Source organism: Eulemur rufifrons, chromosome 11, assembly GCF_041146395.1.
Source record: "Eulemur rufifrons isolate Redbay chromosome 11, OSU_ERuf_1, whole genome shotgun sequence".
In the NCBI taxonomy this organism is placed as follows: domain Eukaryota; kingdom Metazoa; phylum Chordata; class Mammalia; order Primates; family Lemuridae; genus Eulemur; species Eulemur rufifrons.
In genome coordinates this window covers 14,279,268-14,298,449 of record NC_090993.1, presented here as the reverse complement: position 1 = coordinate 14,298,449, position 19,182 = coordinate 14,279,268, and the positions used below count along the sequence as shown (strand labels likewise).

At 49.7% G+C, this 19,182-nt stretch overlaps 1 pseudogene; it reads right to left on the bottom strand.

The window, feature by feature from the left end:
• Positions 1–3,191: 3,191 nt before the first annotated feature.
• Positions 3,192–18,777, bottom strand: LOC138393427 (Y-box-binding protein 1 pseudogene; annotated as a pseudogene).
• Between the last annotated feature and the right edge of the window lie 405 nt (positions 18,778–19,182).

Genomic DNA, 19,182 nt, shown 5'->3' with positions numbered 1-19,182 from the left:
GAGAACTCTCTCGTGGCCGTCCCCTGTGTGCTGTGCTTGTGTCAGGAAGCAGCTCTAAGGCTGACGCTCTCTTCTGCATGATCTGGCCGGTCCCCATCTTACCCAGACCATGGTAGGCAGAATAATGCTCCCCAAAGAGAGCCGTGTCCCAATCCCTGGATCCTGCGACCGTGCTGCTACTTTACATGGCAAAGAGGACGAGGTTGCTCACACACTGACCCCAAGGCAGGCGGATTGTCTTAGACTCTCCAGGTGGGACCAATGCCCTCCTTTAAGACTCAGGGTTCTTAAATGTGGCAAAGGGAGGCAGAAGAGGAGAGTCAGAGGGAGATGTCACTACAGAGGGTGATCAGAGAGAGGTGACGTTGCTGGCTTTGAAGAGGCAAGAAGGCGATTGTGAGCCAAGGAAGGCAGCTGCCGTTAGACCCCGGAAACGTGAAGGAAGGATTCTCCCTAGAGCCTCCGAGAGGGTGGGCAGCCTTGCTGAAACTCTGAACTTGCCCAGTGAGAGCCATGTCAGACTTCGGACTCCAGAACTGTGAGATGAGAAATTTGTATCGCTTAAGCCACCACGTTTGAAGTGACTTGATACGGCAGCAATAGAAAACTAGTACACAGACCTTAAGCCTTTCATTCACGTGACTATCAAACTCCAAGGGTGTTCACGGCAGAGAAAGCTGTTTTGGGGTTATGGCTACTGAAGAGGAAGAGTTTGCAAATAAATTTTCTATCCCTAACAAGATTGGCCAATGGAAAAACCATGCTTCCCTTTTCTAATCAGAAATGGGAATTTTTAATAACCTCAGTTGCATAGAAACAGTGTGTAAATGATAGTAAAAGCAAATTTCTCAAAATTTATGACAAATGTATTGCATGGTTCCATACAAAGCAGTCTAGTCTGCGATCCTATTTCCCTGATTAGACGAAAAGATAAACTGTCCTATGTTGAAAAATCGAAGCCTGTATCAACCGTAAAGGGGAAAAACTACAGTTGAAATGCCGTTATGAATCACTTTGACCAGACCTACCAATACATTATTAAAACTTCAATGTGCTTCTCAAACACGCCCCAGGGCTTCGCAAAACCCTTCGTGCAGCCACCGCTGTTCTCGTGGCTCCATGTGCGTCCAGGAACGTTCCTGAAGGACTGGGCACATCGTGTCAGCTCTGCAGGGTCCCTTTGGGGGCTCTTTTCACAGTGCCCAGGAGAGAAACTTAAGAAATATTTGTTGGCCAAAAGGCAGTCTGTCCACGACTACCCTTGACAAAATGACGGGTGGCAGACACCAGACGTCCCGGAGCAGGTCTTCATCTGCCATTTTTTGTGTCCGTTTTAAACTGTAGCCCAGTTGGGCGTCTGCAGCCACGGGCTCCACATCTGCAGACTCAACTAACCACGGATCGAAAATGGTCAGAATAAATAAATAAATAATAACACAACAGCAAAAAAGAACACAAGTTTTTAAAACCACAGTACAAAAACTACTTACTTAACATTTACATTGCGTGGGGTGCTGTGAATAATCTAGCGCTGACTTAATGTGTGCAGGAGGCTGTGTGCGGTTGTGTGCAAATGTTGTGCCAGTTTATGTCAGAGACCTGAGCATCTGCAGAGGTTGGTACCCAAGGGGGTCCTGGAACCAGTCCCCTGTGGATACTGAGGGATGACTGTAGGTCCTTGTTCACATTTTAACGTCCCGCAAAAGGGGCGTATCTTACAGTTGATGGCATTTTATGGTCACAGTCATTGCCTGGGCAGAGACGAGCATGGTTGTCATTCGTGGAGGCAGGAATGGACCACTGCAGCTCTTCGATGTTTCAATCAACAAACAAGGAAATGAGTCCTTGTTGTCTAAAACCTTTTTGTGGAACTGAATTTCAGTGGAAAACCCATTACGAACCGGTCATTTCTGGTAAGGCTGTGGAAGCACCAGAATCAAGACTTGCGGAGTGGAGATTAGGGTCTTGGGAGACGATCCCGGGAGCAATCGTGGAGCACTCTGGGAAATGCTTCACCCCAATACTGGGGGAAGAAACACAGACAAAACTCTGAGTTAAAAATGACTTAGAAGAATCAGACTCTGGCTGCGAAGGACGTTTTGGGAATATTTTATTTTATTTATTTATTTTTTTTTTTTGAGACAGGGTCTTGCTCTGTCTCCGCAGCTAGAGTGCAGTGGCATGACCATAGCTCACTGCAACCACGAACTCCTGGGCTCAAGTGATCCTCCTGCCTCAGCCTCCCAAGTAGCTGGGACTATAGGTGCACGCCACGCCCGGCTAATTTTTTCTATTTTTTGCAGAGACCCGGGGTCTCACTCTTGCTCAGGCTGGTCTTGAACTCCTGACCTGAAGCGATTCTCCCACCTCAGCCTCCCAGAGTGCTAGGATTAAAGGCATGAGCCATTGCGCCCAGTCAGGCAAACAGTAGGAACATTTTAAACCAGTTCATTTCAATCATATTTTTCCTTTTATGTCTGCCTAAGGGTGCTATTTGGGCATAGATGTTTAAAATAATGTAAACTGGTCAGGTGCAGTCCCAGCTACTCAGGAGGCTGAGGCAGGAGGATCACTTGAGCCCAGGAGTTTGAGGTTGCAGTGAGCTATTGAAGGACTTCTGGAAATTTTACCCCAAAATATGACTCCTTGGTATAAAGAATATTTTGCATTAAAGGCCCTTTGAGACAAAAAGTCATTGGAAGGGGCTCTCCTTCTAGCTTCATAAACCAGACGGACCCATCAAAAGAACAATGGACTTCCCTTCCCTTTATCTCACTATATTACAGGAAACAAAAGCAAGAATGCAGCCAGACCTGGCCCAAGTCATTTTATTTTATTTTATTTTATTTTTTTAAATTATTTAAGACCTTTATGAACAGGTGCTTGCAGTTTGTTGACTTTTTTGAAAAAATCAAGTTGTAAACTTTTATTACAAATTAAAAATGAAGTTCCTAAAAATCTCAACTTGACCAGATATGAAACAATTTAAAAACCTTTAAAGGCGCATTGAGAAAAACCAGGCTTTTTTAAAAAACACGTTTGTTATTACCAAAAAAGACATCTTTAGGTAAAAATAATAAAAACCCCATGCTGCATAGATAATGCAGATAGTTCTAGTTATCTGGTCAACGGGCAAAAAGCAAGCACTTAAGGTCTTCAGCTCCAATCTTGTTCATTTCTTATTGCTGGAATTTCATATTCATTTCTTCTTGTTGGATGACTAAACCGGACGATGGTGGAGATGGTAAGCCGGCATTTACTCAGCCCTGCCCTGCTCAGCCTCGGGAGTGGACGAATTCTCAGCTGGTGGATTGGCTGCTTTTGTGTCTTTGCCGTGTTGTGGTTTAGGGTTTTCTGGGCGTCTGCGTCGGTAATTGAAGTTGCGGCGGTACAGACATTGAGGCGGCTGCTGACCTTGGGTCTCATCTCCTTGATTCTCTTTATTCCTCTTCATTGCCGTCCTCTCTGGGCTGTCTTTGGCGAGGAGGGCCCCTGCGGAATCGTGGTCTATAACCCCGATACATATTCTGTCTTACTGGTGGTCTACCTTGTTCTCCTGCACTCTGGTTGTCAGCACCCTCCATCACTTCTCCCTGCACAGGAGGGTTGGATACTGTGATCGACGCCCATAGGGTCTCCGCATGTAGTAAGGTGGGAACCTTGGCCTGCGGTAGGGCCGGCGTTGTCGGGCCTGGCCTTCAGGAGCGCGATCCCTCATTCTTTTCCCCACTCTCACTATTCTGGTAACGCTGCTGGTAATGGCGTGGAGGACCCCTGCGACGTGGAGAGCGTCTATGATGGTTCCGGTCTGCTGCGTATTTACTGCCTTGAACTGGAATTCCACCAGGGCCTGTAACGTTTGCTGCCTCCGCACCCTTTTCTCCTTCAACAACATCAAACTCCACAGTTTCTCCATCTCCTACACTGCGAAGGTGCTTCCCGGGGTTATTCTTTATGGCAGTCTGGTGTACAAATACATCTTCTTTGGTGTCATTCCTGTTGATGAAACCATATCCGTTTCTTACATTGAACCATTTTACTGTCCCCAAAACCTTCGTTGCGATGACCTTCTTGTCCCCGCCGGCAGGCGCCACCGATGTGAGGCCGCCCGGGCCACCGCTCCCTGCGCCGCTGCCAGTGGTGCCGGGCTTGGTGTCGGCAGCGCTGAGGGCGGGGGCGGCGGGGGGGGGGGGGGAGGGGGGAGGGGGGAGGGGGGGGGGAGGGGGGAGGGGGGAGGGGGGAGGGGGGAGGGCGGCGGGGGGGGGAGGGGGGAGGGCGGCGGGGAGGGGGGAGGGGGCGGCGGGGGGGGAGGGGGCGGGGGGGGGAGGGGGCGGCGGGCGGCTGCCGGTTTCGGCCTCGCTGCTCACGGTTGCGGTGGTGGTGACTGGGGTGGCTGCGGCCGCTGCGGCTCCTCCCGATATGTGATGGTAACTAGGCCGGCGGCGGCGGTGCGGCTGCACAGGGCTCTCTGGGGTCCGCTCTCCGCTCCCGCTACCGATCGAACTCCCAAGTCATTTTAAACCTAACACTGTCTCTCAGGTGAATTTACAAGTCAGTCTGTTTCCCCCACCCATTCATTCTCCCAAGGATCTATTCATTCTCCCTGGCAACCATTTATTGCCCCTAAACAGAATCACATATACTCCTCACACCCCCCTCCCCTCTAAAAGACAGGTAAAAAATATCTGGATCCCACTGGGGTATTGGGTTCTCCCCCTGTGCACAGTAAACAAACCTCTTCCTCTTATTAATCTGCCTTAATTGTGCGTTGAGACCCTGTCTCAAAAAATAAATAAATAAAATAAACCTAAAACAACTCTTTAAGTGCAAATTAAAATTTCTAATTAAAAAGCCACTGTGCCACAGCTTTGCTTTAATTGATAAGATTTTTTTCCTAGTGTTCATAAAACAATGATGTAACTTATAATCAATGGTGTCTTAGATTTTATGAAATGCAGTAATTATTTCTTTAGTCGTGTTAATCTATTATTAAACCCATCAGAGAAATTTTAACTTTTAGGTATTGTATTTTTATTTTTAGAAGCTCTATTTGTTCTTTTCCAGATATACTGGGTCACTTTTTATAGATTCCTGTTCCCTGCAGCTACTTTTAAGCCTGTTTTATGTCTTTAAACAGGATGAGCATTGTTATTTGACTTTGTCTGATAATTCCAATATCTCAGTAATGAGGACATATTTGTTCTGTTTATTCTTTCTGTTACTTTTCGCCTATGATCCCTTGTTTCCTTGTGTGCTTGGCTATTTTTTTACTATGTACTGCTGATCATCCTTGAAAAAGTATTTATGAGCTCATGTTGAGGAAATATCTATCCATAAACGAATTTGGGATTCATTTTCCCGGGCACCTGGGGGCACCACCAGCCTGGGACTATTGTAAAATAAACTCATAGCTCAAGGTCTTCTGTGCCACCCAGGCCATGCAAGACCAGGACCACGTCCTTAGGGGAGAGAGCTCGCAATCACAGCTTCGTAAGGGCTGACACCGGTTTCCTTTCACTTTTTTCTCTGTTCCACATATCACCGAGAGAATGTTACCTTGCAGTCTTCCAGAGGTGAGAAGTTGGGGGTGACTTTATTTCCAGTTCACTGTCACCAGGAGGCTGTGGACCTCTGCAGCCAGCTCTGGAGAAGGGACCTGTTCGACCCCCGCCTCGGGGCGGCGCTGGGCGCAGGTGTCTGGCCTCGGACCCCTCCAGCTGCCGGAACTGAAGCCCGGGTTTGCCTGTCGTGGCAAAGGACCTCAGGCAGAAGTGGCCTCAGCGTTCCTTTTATTTATTTGAATTTCCCCTCACTGGAGGCTTCGCCCTAGCAGCTCCTTACTGTTTTGTTAGCTATTTAATATCGTTAAGGAGACATTTTGAATATTTAATCTAGAACTTTGGTTGTTTCCATGAGGAGGGTTGGGTTCAAATAACTTGGGTGAAATTTCTATAAGGAAAAATTTCCTTTTTTAATTATTGTTTTTATTTTCCAGTCCCTAGTTCAGAGGTACTGAGGCCTTCCACATGTGGGGTGAGCAGCAAAGACAGACAGCAAACTTACCACAGGGGAGAAGCAGAGAGAAAGGGCAGGCCCCTTACAGGGCAGATGTCACGAGAGGGATTAATGCAACAAGCCTGGGGCCCTACATGTTCCTGCGAAGACAGTTGCCTCACTATGTCAGGGGAAACAGGGCCGGGCGTTTCCCCCACCTGGGAATCTGGTCCCATGACCCTGGTGTCGATTACACCAAAGTGATGCCCGGTCACATAAGCCGTGGATCCCATGACCACACTGCGACTCTTGGAGAGAGGGACCACACTGTCTTCCCCTTGGTGTGCTGGTTGTTTCAGACCTACTGAGCTGTGTATTTAAGACGAATGCACTTTTCTCTACGTATCTTCTATTTCAATTAAAAACTTCAAAGTTATAAGACATTGTTGAAATTGAATATTTTTTTCTCTCTCTAATAAAGGCCATTTCTATTTAATTTTTGGATATAGAGAAGTGCAAAGTCCTTCTCCAGGTAGCTTTTGGGCTCTCCCTCTCTGGGAGTTAACACTGGGGTAAAGTAACCCCGATTCTGAAAATCAGCACTGGGGCCCCCTGTCCCTGGGGAGACTCAGCCATTCCGGAGCTGTGGGAGCGAACACACCCGTTTACAAACCCCCCAGAGACTCGGTCGCTATTGCACTTTGCCAAAGTGAGGCCAGTCGTGTTTTATTCATCACAAATATAGGGATTTTTTGTTCGCCCTTCCCTCTCTCTAAAGACAGTAATTACGGTGATCTGTCACCAAAGTCCAGCCCCCATCCCTCAGGGGGGCTTTCTCTCCCTCCCCCTCCCAGCATTTGATCCCGGGCCAGCTGCTCTCTGCTGGGCTCGGGCTCCGCAAGAGTCCAACTGCTGGGACGCAGCGAGCAGGGCCAAGGGGAAGGGGCTTTGTTCCCCATTATCCAAGGGGGCGGGGCTGGGTAGAAGGATGGTGTCAAAAGCGAGGAAAAGTGCATTAAAAATGCACGTGGGTTACCCAGTGGTTTGCTGCCCAGACCTAATTCCTCCCTGTGCAGAACAATCTGATTTGTCCCCTGGTCCCCAAGGTCCTGAGCAGCACAGGTGTTTCCCTGCCAGAACGATCTCGCACGTGCGTGAAGGACAAGGACGGGGAGGCTGCCCCAGGCTGGCTCCCTCCCCAGGATGTCAGGCCAGGGTGGGAAGCACCACTAGAATTGGGGTGATTTCAGGAAAAATGAAGCAAAATTCAACAATCCAATAGCAGATTCTCATCTCAACCGAGGCAATTGTCTCAATTTTCTTCGTTTCATTTCTGCTGAGCGAGCCTGTTTTTGAAAACGCTTTATAAACATCAGGAAGATTTGGGAAAGGAAATGAGGGTATGGAGGGTGTGGGGGGAGAGGCAACCATGGCCTTGAGGGCAGACGCTCCCCCGTTTGTGAGAGGAAAAGGCCTTCAGAAATCCCCTCTGAAAAGGCGACCCCAGCCCCGAGCTTCCCAGCTCAGTCCCGACTCACGGGCAAATTCAGGGCTCGGAGGGCCTGATACTTATAAAATTTGAGGGCTCCTCATTAAGAAAAATAATACAAAATTACAGTTATAAAGTTGCTCGGGTCTCTTTCAGGGCCTTGGAAAGGGTTTGAGTAAGTGAGGGACCCGGGAGATGTAGTGCTGTTAGCTTCAGGGCAGCACCTTTGTCCACAGATCGCTCACTGTGTAAACGCGGAAACGTCTGTCCCGCGCCACAGGGCGGACGGCTGTGTGCGGCGTGCCCGGCTGCACCTGACGGCGGGACATGCCGGGTAACACGACAGGTGGTGACATACGGAAAGCAGGACAAACATAAGAAACGTAACCAATCCACACTCAAGTCCACCCGTTCAGAAAACAGCAGAACACAAAGAAGTATCGGGGTAAAAAAAAAAAAGAAGACTCTCAGCAGCTGAAATGGACGTCCCAAAACCCAGTCACGTGATGCGAGCCCACAGCCTGGGGGTGAACTGCTCTGCGAAGCACGTGCCGAGGGTCGAGGCTCACGGGGAGCCCCGTCAGTCTCACGGTGACTGATTCGGATAAGCGAGGAGGATCTCTGTCCCCTGTGCCCACAGACAGCTTCGATCGCATCCTCTCGCCTGGACTCCCCGTCAGCTGACAGCCCTGAGGTCTCCCCAAGGACCTCCCACCCCCAAATGCCTCAGACCCGCCTGCTCGCTCCCTCCTCAGTCCCCTCACAGCCTTGGTTCAGGCCCTTCTCACAGCTTGGCTCCATTATTTAAAGAACTTCCCAACTGGGGTCCAGGTTTGTAACTTGCTCTGACTTCCACGTGGCTTCTGCTGGTGGAGAAACAAAAGGAGGATTTCTTGGGCAGTTAGATGTAAAATCCAAAGACGTTGTCCCTCCCCTCCCTCCCCTTCCCTTCCTTGAGACAGGACCTCGCTCTGTCACCCAGGCTGGAGTGCAGCGGCATCATCACAGCTCACAGCAGCCTCAACCTCCTGGGCTCAAGCGATCCTCCTGCCTCAGCCTCCCGAGTAGCTGGGACTACAGACATGTGCCACCATGACTGGCTAATTTTTTTAAAGTTATTTTAAAGTATTAGTATTACTCTTATTCCTACACAGTTTGAGTTACCTTTTTTCCAAAATCAAAATGCAAGAAAAACATAATTTTCCTAATGTATATTAAGCATTATTGGAACAAAATTTTCTGAAATTTTATTCAAAAGGAAATAAGGCTCATGGGAAATAAATTTAAAACAGCGAGAGAAGCAACTCAGGTGTCCATGAACAAATGGATGGATAAACACACCGTGGTCTATCTACACAATGGAATATTATTGAGCCTTATAAAGTGAGGAAATTCTGACACATGCCAAGTGATGAACCTTGAAGATATTACGCTAACTGAAATAAGACAGTCACATAAGGACAAATACTGTACAATTCCACTTCTATGAGGTCCCTTCATAGAGACAGAAAGCAGAACGGTGGTCACAGCATCTGGGGGAGCGGGGAGGGTAGTTAGTGTTTAACGGGTACAGAGTTTCTATTCGCGAGGATAAAAAGAGTTCTAGAGATGAACGCCAGTGACGGCAGCACAGCAATGTGGATGTACTTAATGCCACAGAACTGTACATTTAAAAATGGCTAAACAGTGAATTTTATGTTTTATGTATTTTGCCACAATTCTTTAAATTGCAAGAGAGATTTGTAGCTATAATTCCTACTTCCTCCATGCTGAGAGAGACTTCCCAAAAGCAATCGCTTGCAATCTCAGACCTTTCCAAGTACCACATCCTCAAACATGAAAAATTTCAGAAGCATGCATTTTCATCTGGTTTGGGGACATCGAAATGCGGTAAACCTTGTCTAAATTGAAAAAAAAAAATCAAAAGACTTTTTCTTGCAAATGATTAAGAAGTAACACAACACCAGAATTAGAGTTGGCCTCCCAGGCATACAGATAATCCTGAGTAAGGAGCTGCACTTCTGCATGAATAATCCGAGCCAGCCGGCAGGGAAGCCATGCGGCTTGCAGGACGCAGCTGTGAGCACCGGGATGTGAAAGGCAGGCTGAATAGTCCTTTCTTTGCTGTTAGTGGTGGCAGAGTGACCCAGGTCAAGCCATTTAACCTGCCAGGATGGCCACTTCCTTCTCCCCAACCCCAGCTATAAATCTGGGTCGCGGCTGATTGCACCTGCCCTCCAGCTCCCTCGGGGGATTTGGATTTGGGGCGGGTGGATGACTAATGGGTGGGGAGGCAGCAAGCCCACTGGCAGGGCGGATAGCACACACGCATTTCTGCAGTACCCAGCAGCCGGGCTCCGCTGCGGTCACGGCCCAGGTTTAGAAAATAACCACAAAAAGCCTGAGCAGCCCTAGGCAGGAAAGAGTGAGAATTAAAAACTCCAGTTGTCAAGGAACTGGCCGCTCCCTGTGTTAATGCTTCTCCCAGGGCAGAGTGTCCCAGCTTCGTGGCATCTGCTGTTCTAGAGCAGCAGCGGCTCCACACGGGCTCCCTCCTGGGAAACGGGTTCCCTCCTGGAAACGGGGCTGGGTTTCCATATTGCTCAAAGTCACAACTTCTATCTAAAATGATGTATTGGTGAGAGACCGTTATGAAAGCCATCAAATATACGTATTTATGATACATATAGCCATTCATATACATTTATATATAATATACATTTTATTATAAAAATAACAATAGCTTTGTAAATAATGTAAAAATATTTGCTGCTACAGGTCAAGGTTGATTTTTGGGTTGTTTTTGGTCTTTCCTTTCGTTAAAAAGAAATAGACACACACGCAAACACACATTGGTTTCTGTTTGTTTAACTCACTTGCTCGCCTCCAAGGCTGGTGGTAAAATAAACAAACCTTTTGTTATTTCTCCAGCACAGAATGACTTTATATGGAGAATTAAATTGAGAATTAGAACCATGAGATTTCTTTTAGAACTCAGGAGAAGTCATTGTAGCCTCCTCATCCCCGTTTCACAGACGAGCGCATCGGGGCTAAAAGGAATGAAGTCACTCCCCAAAGGCCCAGTGTACACCTAGCAGAGCCGGGATGGAACGGGGCCTCCCGCTCGCGGCCCGGCTCTGCGCCCGTCTGTGCTCTTCCTACAGCTCAGGGCTGGCTGACCAAACTGTTTTCACACGACTTTGCATCCTGTTTTCACTTCCATCCCCAGCCCCAGCCCACCGCCCACTGCACTTTTGAACATTCACCAATGGAGCAAATGAAAGTGGGAGGCAGGAGCACATTACGGCTTAAAAAACAGATATTGAAATGACCGATAAGGTCAGAGTTTGAACACGACCATCTTACTGCACTCCTCATTATTTTAAGTAACCAAATTTGGCTCATTTCGGTATCTCATCAATGTCCCTAAGATAATGACAGTTAACATTCACGGAGCATTTTTTAGGTGCCAGTTTCAGACACTGATATAAGTGCTTTATTAACTCATTTAACTCTCACAACCACGACCAGGATACAGGTATGATCACCATCATGCCTATTTTACAGACGAGAAAACTGAGGCACAAAGGGGTCAAGTCACTCCTTCTTTCTCTACCCATCCCTCCCAACAGTACCGCTTTCTCTGTCTCCGTCCACCAGCCCAGTGGATAGCCATCCAGGCGGAAGGCACTCAGCGCACTGGGGCAGGCTCCGGGGGGACAGAGGTGACCCGGCAGCACTTCCAGCCTCAAAGCCCAGACCACCCAGTGGAGGAGAGGCAGCCACAGTGGAGCTAGACTGAGAAGGCCTAGGAGCAGGGACTTCTTGTGGGGCCACGGAGGAGGCAGTGGCGACCACCTGTGGGGAGGCCGGAGGGAGCTGTCACCCAGAGGGTGAGATTTTAGCTGGGTACTGAAATGAAATAGGACTTACACAGACAAGAGGGCCCCTGCCAGCCAGGAGGTAAAAAGGGCATTTCTGGAAGAGAACACAGCGCACGTAAAGGCTAGGAAGCCAGGAGGAACATGCGAGTCATTTAGGTCCCCGAGGTACACTTTTGTCATATGGCAGTGGTTGCTGTTTAACAGTGACACTGCAGAGAAGAAAGAGGAGGGGTATGTGGGTCATTCTCTCGGCGCCATTTCTCCCCCTCTGTCCTTGGCCTCCTTCGTGTGGGGAGCCGGAGGGCTGGGTAGGGACTGTGAAGGGAAGGATGACCTCCCGGGAAGCTTACAATGACAGAGAGCAATGCCACGTGGAGCTGAGCTGGTCAGAACTGGATTGAGTCATGTCAACGTTCCTTCTCAGTAGGAAAGTCACAGGTCAGAATGCTGGGGTCGGGCCCCCAGTCCTGGACACGCTGTCCCAGCCTGTGACTAGGGGAAGGACGGAGACATGCTGCCATTTGAGACTCTCTGAAAAAAGACTAGTTTAAAGATTCTAAGTTCTACTGTGGCTGTTTTGTTGCCATTGTCACTGTTGCTACATTTTAAAGACAGAAGATTTTAACTGCAAGGACACCATCCTTGAAAAGGTGGGAGGAACAGCCAGGCAGCTCCTCAGAACGACGATTGCATTAGTCTGATGTGGCTTTGAGTTCTGGCTTTTGAAAATCTGTGTGACCCTGGGGAGCTATTGAAAGGAACACTTTGCGGTTGATTGTGCGATTGTTAAAATATTTGCTGCCCTTTCCCACAGAGTCGTCCCTGGGTAGAGACTGCACTCCTTGTCCTGCTGACACGAGGCTGGTCGGGGACACGGTGGCAGGAGGGGCACGGGCGCCTTCTGCGAGAAGCTTGGTTTCCGTCTCTACTGTCTGCCAGGGGGACGGTGACAGCTCAGAGAGGGCTGCCCCTCCGGCTGGGGTTCGGATGCATGAGGAACAGATGTGGGGGCTGTCTGTTAACGCAGCGTAACAGAACCCAGCCGACTGGTGCGCTCTTAACCTCAGTCTCCTCATCTGCGAAAACGAATATAGAAGAATCTATGTTGGGAGATGGTGGCGATGACGATGATGGTGACGCTCCTTGTGATAACAGCTAACACTTGGGATGTAGCAGGCGTGATTCTAAGTGCTGTCCAGGTAGTAGCTCGTGTGCTCCTCACCCAACAAACCCACTAGGTGGACGCTACGATTATCCACGCTTTGCAGAGGGGGAAACAGGCACAGAGAGGCAAACATGTGGCGGAGACTGGATTTCACAACAGAAATTAGCAAGTGCCGACGTCCCTAACCTTTCTACTTTTGCTCCTTTCTTCCAACACCTACATCCCTGGCTCCCAGTCCTCTGCTCAGCAAAAACTGTCACAGGTCTGAGGGTGACTCATGAAATTGCTGCAGAGTCCCTCAGCTGCGGGCCATTGGAAGATGTCACTTCTGTGGGTCTGCCCACACGGGACACTGCCCGGGCTGAGGCCGGGCGTTGCGTCTTCTGTCCCGGGACTAACTTCCGCAGAGCGAGGAGCTAAAATCTATGGTCTCTTAAGTAACTTCAGCTACCTCTGTCCCATAATTTCATATATGGCCCTATTGTTCCCACGGTTCATTTTAATAGAATGAAATTTCCTTATCGCAGAGGCAAATCCCAACCATTTTCAAAGGACATAATCTGGGAGTTTTGAGTTGTGACTTTTCCTTTGTAACATTCTAGGATAGTAGTTAGCACAAGGATCTTCACCCAGAACAGCTGTTTCGTGTAAATATTGCCAGAGCCCAGTGTGAATTAAAAAGTCAGCTCAGATGTTAGATCTCCCTTCCTGAAAAATCATGAGAATTACTGTCACTTCACAGTGCTTTGAAGGTTAAAGTTCACGTAGTCCGATATTACTCCCTCCCTCCCTCCTGGGTCCTGCGAGGGTGAGGGCTGCGTGGTGGAGCTGGGCAGCAGGAGGACACGCAGGACTGTCAGATGTATTTCCTCTCCCTGATGCACGGTGTCTTGTTTGGAAGAAAGCACAGGAACATTCTGGAAGGTGAAGCAGTCACACTGCCATCTGAGTGGCAGCAATTGTCAAGATGATTACAGTGAACCCCAGGGGGAAACCCAGAGTCCCCACTTCCCTAAAGTTCATCTGCCTGAAACTGAGCTGGGATCATTCCTCACAGACACGCTCCTTTCTTCTCTTCCCCACCTTGGAAAATGACACCTTGACTCAGCAGTCTGAAATCTGGGAGTCTTTCCTGGCACCATTTTCTACCCCCTCCACACCCAGCCCACCACCACGTCCTGTCCATCCTGTTCGTTCCACCTCGAGGACATTTCATCCATCTCCTGCTCTCCATCGGGTCCAACCCACATCTGCTCTTGCCTTGCTTATCACGACAGCCTCCCAAAGTCTCCCGGCTTCCAGGCCACCCTCTTTCCAGCAGGAGGCAGATCTACAACGCTCACCACAGTCCAGAAGGCTCCGTGTGGTCGAACCCTGCTTCTCCGTCCAGGCTCACCTTTCTCCCTCTGCCTCGATTGCCGACACTCCGGCCCCAGGTGTGTGTCAGTCCTCCCATACGCCAAGGGCTTCGCCAGCTCTCTCTCATCAGTCCTTCCCTGGCCAACTCCTACTCATTCTCCAAGTGTCAGCTTAAATGTCACTTCCTGAAAAAGTCTCCCCAGTCCTCACCTTCCTTCAAAATCTGTTCCTCTGTCATAATCTTTCACTGCATCTTTTATTAACTTCATTGAAAGCACTGTCATTATTTGCAATTGAGTGTATTTGTTCAATATTCTCCTACCACCCTAGACTGTGAGCACAGGACCAAAGCCAGAGCTCACTGTCCATCGCCATATTCACCCCAAAACACGGTTTAAGAAGGGGGGGTGTGTGCGTGAGAAGCCGTTTTCCCACCCTGCAGGTGACGGGGCAGCCCTGAAGCTTCTGAGGACGGAAAGGATGGGCAGAGAGGCCCCAGGAAAAGACGAGGTGAGCCGCGTGGTCATGATGGAGACGAGAGTCGGGCCAGTTAGGAAACCAGTGCAGTTTTAGCGAATGGTAAGGAAGACCCAGACGAGGGGCCACAGGGCACGTTTCACGTGTGTGAGTGAAGATGACAGTGAGCTCTTCACGGGGACACGCCCTGGACACAGAGAAATGGGAAGTTACTTGTGCAAAAGAAGACAAAATGGGAGATATAGGAATTAAATGATTTTAAAAATCACTGTAAGGTTACATTTTTTCATGAATTTGGAAACTTTTTCAATACCATTAAAGACAACCTTCCCATTACTTTGGTTTTCCTTTAAAATTTCACGTCATAACTTATCACGTGGTGTTTTATCCTCTGCATGACATCAGTGAAAACACACAGCCAGAGAGGGCCAGGGCGACGGGGGGGGGGGGGGGGGGGGGGGGGCGGGGGGGCAGACGCTGCCCGCTGAGGTCTCCGCCAGCTGCGGCGCCCTTGCAGCCCTTTGCGGTCCTTGCGGGTCCCCATTTGCCTGCTGCACGGGCTCCTGCTTCTCTAAGCATCTCTGTCACCCTGAGCCCTGCAGACGCCGCAGGTGGGCCCTTCTCTGCGCCCCTGGCTGCGGCCATGCCCCGCTCCCTTGTGACATCCCTCGTCTGACAGCCACCGCCAGGTTCTATACCTATCGCCCGTGTTTATTAGCCGGGTGGCCTGAGTGACAATCCTTCCAGTTCCCAGTCCTGCACCCTCCTACTGAGGCTGATTCCTGCCCTTTGGCCCTGGGGAATTAAATCCTGTCCAGTCTGGGCGCCGGCACTGACTGTATTTGCCTGATGGTCAGAACTACTCTCCGCAAACTCCCACCCGGCCCCCACCGCGCCTCCTGGCCTTGCACGGCTGAGGCCCCGGGATTTCTGTTCTCGGCACGGAGAGCCAGTGTCTCTTCCCACCTTCTCTCTTCTTCCTTTGTCCCTGTGTCCGCTACAAGCACTCATCGTGTCACCCACCCCTCTTGCCGGCGGCCCGACTGCTCACACCGACGGCTCCTCCCTTCCCAGACTGTCCTCACAATGCGCTTCATACCTGCTGGCGCGTTGGCTGGAACACGTGTGTGCATGTAAAGAACCCTTATGTTTTCCAGGGACGTTCATATGAATTTCCAATGATATGTTAAAAATACTTGTGAACACTTTGCATTTTATTCCTGAAATTTTTCACATGGTCTCATCTTCTGTTCTACAGAAATCACTGTTGAAGAGAAGGAAGAAATAGAGAGAAAACAACTGTTTGATACGGTCACGTGCTAGACTCATTTATTCATTTATTCAGTAAATACTTATTGAGCCTCTAGCATGTGCCAGATACTATTCTAAGGGCTGGAAACATCACTGTACACAAAATGGGCGAAATGGCTGCCTTTACAGAGTCTATGCTTTACTGGGAGAGGCAGACAATAGGCACATTTGCAAACACAATACATTAGTGGCAGGAAGTGCCATGGGCAACTGTAAAGCAGGAAGGGAGGGGGTGGAGGGTAGGAGGGCGGCCCTGCTAGGCCACACTGGAGCAGAGCGCTGGAGGAAGTGAGGGAGCCGGATGGACCTGTGAAGGGAGACATTGCAAAGTAGCCAGTGCAAGGGCCCTGAGGCAGAACGGCCAGCCGACAAGGAGGCCATGGGCGAGGGCAGGTGATAGGTAAGAGACAGGCTCAGCGGGGTAGCGAGCATCTAATCGTGCGGAGCTTTGTAGGTCATGGCGCACACATTCCATTTTACCCTGAGTCAGACTGAAGACCATCTGAAGGTTTTTGGCAGGTGGGTGACACAGTCCTGGTTTTAAAGAGCCTCCTGGCTGCTGTATGCAGACAGACTGCAGGAGCGGAAGCCGGGCCTCGGAGGAGGTGACTGCGGTGGCCCAGCAAAGAAAGGCAGGCACATCTGTCCTTCGCAGTAAGTATTACTGCTCACAACTTTGCGGTCAGTGTTCTTATCATTGGCCAACGAGGAACGGAGGCTTAGAGAGACAAGGCATCTTGTCACGGTCACGCAGCTGCCAGACAGGGCCCCACTCACAGGACTGGCAACTGGCTCCGTCTGGTTCTAAGCCCCCCACTACTCCATTCTGACACGTGGCTTCTGGGAAGCATGCGGCCCAGGGAGCCACCCTGCTCCCCTCCCGTGGGCGTGTCTCTGGGATCAGAGTCATTTCTGCGGAAAGCCGGGGAGCCCGGACACAGACTAGGGCCACGCACTCGCAGCTGAGGGTCTCTCTGGGAGAAACAAAGCAGAGGCGACTCTGCCCTGCTCAGAAGTGGGTGCTCGGGGCCAAGCAGAAACTGCCCTGCTGGTGCCTCCAGGAAGGGAGGTTTGGTGGCAAAGGGAAGGTGTTTTGTTTTTTGGGTTGTTTTTCATCAGGGGGAAAACTCCCGGTGGTAACACACAACCAAAACGTTCGTCTTTTCCTGAAAGAACTCAGGAGAATCTGGAAAGGCCCTGACCCGCCAGCAGTGGAGAGAAGACAGGGTCTCCCGGCCGCTGCCCCTGCCTGACGTGAGCCGGGGCAGCGGGGGCAGCTGACGGAGACTCTCCTTAAAGCCCGCGACAAGCCCGGCTGCCACTCTGGCCCTGCCTGTGACTGCTTGGTACGGCCCAGAGCGGAAGTGGAAACAGAGAAGGGCTCCAAGGACAAGAGGCAAGCAATAAAGCAGACCTGGGCAGGCAGGGACAGGGAGCTTCCCTCCAGCCCATCTGGCTGAGTTGCCAGTGTCGCTAGGGCGGGATTGAAAATAATCCTCCTGTGGGTTATACGCAGCTTTCATATGTCATTTATACTTAAACAGTGTTGAACAAATGGCACGTGTCTCATTGCCTAGTGCGCTTCAGCTACTCCCAGGAAGCCTTTCTTGCTTATATGTTATAGTGAGTTAAATGCAAAACATCTATCTCACAAAGAACTTGGATCTGGGGTGTATGAGGAACTCTTAACACTCAATTACAGGAAGATGAACAATCCAATTTTTAAAAATGGGCCAAAGATTTGGACACCCACAGTTCACCAGATAAGACAAATGAAAGGTATAATAAGCACATGAAAAAATGCTCAACATTATTAGTTATTAGGGAAATGCAAATTAAAACCATAACGAGATACACCTAGCAGAGCGCTAACATTTAAGAATTGGACCAAGGCCGGGCGCGGTGGCTCACGCCTGTAATCCTAGCACTCTGGGAGGCCGAGGTGGGCGGATCGTTTGAGCTCAGGAGTTCGAGACCAGCCTGAGCAAGAGCGAGACCCCACCTCTACTAAAAATAGAAAGAAATTATATGGACAGCTAAAAATATATATAGAAAAAATTAGCCCGGCATGGTGGCGCATGCCTGTAGTCCCAGCTACTCGGGAGGCTGAGACAGGAGGATCGCTTGAGCTCAGGAGTTTGAGGTTGCTGTGAGCTAGGCTGACGCCACGGCACTCACTCTAGCCTGGGCAACAGAGTGAGACTCTGTCTCAAAAAAAAAAAAAAAAAGAATTGGACCAGACCATGTGTTGGCAAGGATGTGAAGGAACTAGAAGTCTCCTATACTGCCAGTGGGAAGGTAAAATGGCACAATTACTTTGGAAAATAGTCTGACAAACTCTTAAAAGCTAAATATAACCCACTATGTGATCCAGCCATTCCACTTCCAGGTATTTACTCAGAGAAATGAAAGCGCGCATCCACACAGAGGCTTGTGCGTGAACCCTCCTAGCAGCTTCATTGTGACGGCCCCAAGCTGGAAACAACCCGCTGTCTCTCAACAGGAGAATGGATACACAAATCGTGGTATTTGCGAACAATAGAGCACTACTCAGAAATCAAAGGAATAAACTATCGATACATGCAGCAATATGGGCAAATTTCAGAATAATTATGCTGAGTAAAAGAAGCCAGATAAATAAGAGCATGTGCTGTATGATTCCATTGATATAAAATTCTAGCAAATGCAAACTAATGCCTAGTGGAGAAAACAGATCCGTGGTCCCCCGGGAGGCTGGGCAGTGTGGGGGATGGGGAAGTAGGGGAAACTTAGGCCTGATGGAGATGTTCATTATCTTGATTATGGTGACAGTTTCACACTTGCACACTAATGTCAACATTCACCAAATTGTACTCTAAATATGAGCAGTTTGTTTTATGTTAATTATACATCAATTTTTCTTTTCTTTTCTTTTCTTTTCTTTTCTTTTTTTTTTTACAAAGCTTGTATAAAATCTGGAGGAAAAGCAGTGCTTGAGTGGAATGAGGTAAACACGTATTTGTCCTCAGGGTCCTGACGCCCCAGGTGCGCGGGGAGCCCGGTGAAGCGGCACCTTGCAGGACGCGTCTGAGCGCAGCCATTCCTTCTGGGCTGCCCATGGCGCGCTCTCCTCAGACCCTAGATGCTCTGGTGTGTGTAAGTGCTCCCATCAGTCCCCTCAAACTTGTGTTTCCACGCACAGCGTGACTTTGGCTCCCTGCGTGCCGCAGCAGGACAGAGCTAGAGTGTTCGACACTCGGACTTTACGAACGTGTGTTCCGTGGGGCCAGTCCCTGCACCGCGAGGACGTCCGGCTGGGACACAGGCTCATCAGCAGCAGGGAGGATGAACGCAGGCAACAGTGTCCAGGAGAAGGGCGGCAGGGAGCCAGTCCCTACTGGGTATTTCTATAAACGTTCCGTGTTCGTGTAGTGAAGCGTGGAGAGGACAGACGCCCAGGAGCTTTGCACCGAGGTGGGTTTGCTGGTGAAAGAGAATTTCTGCGAGAGCGGGGAGCGAGGGCT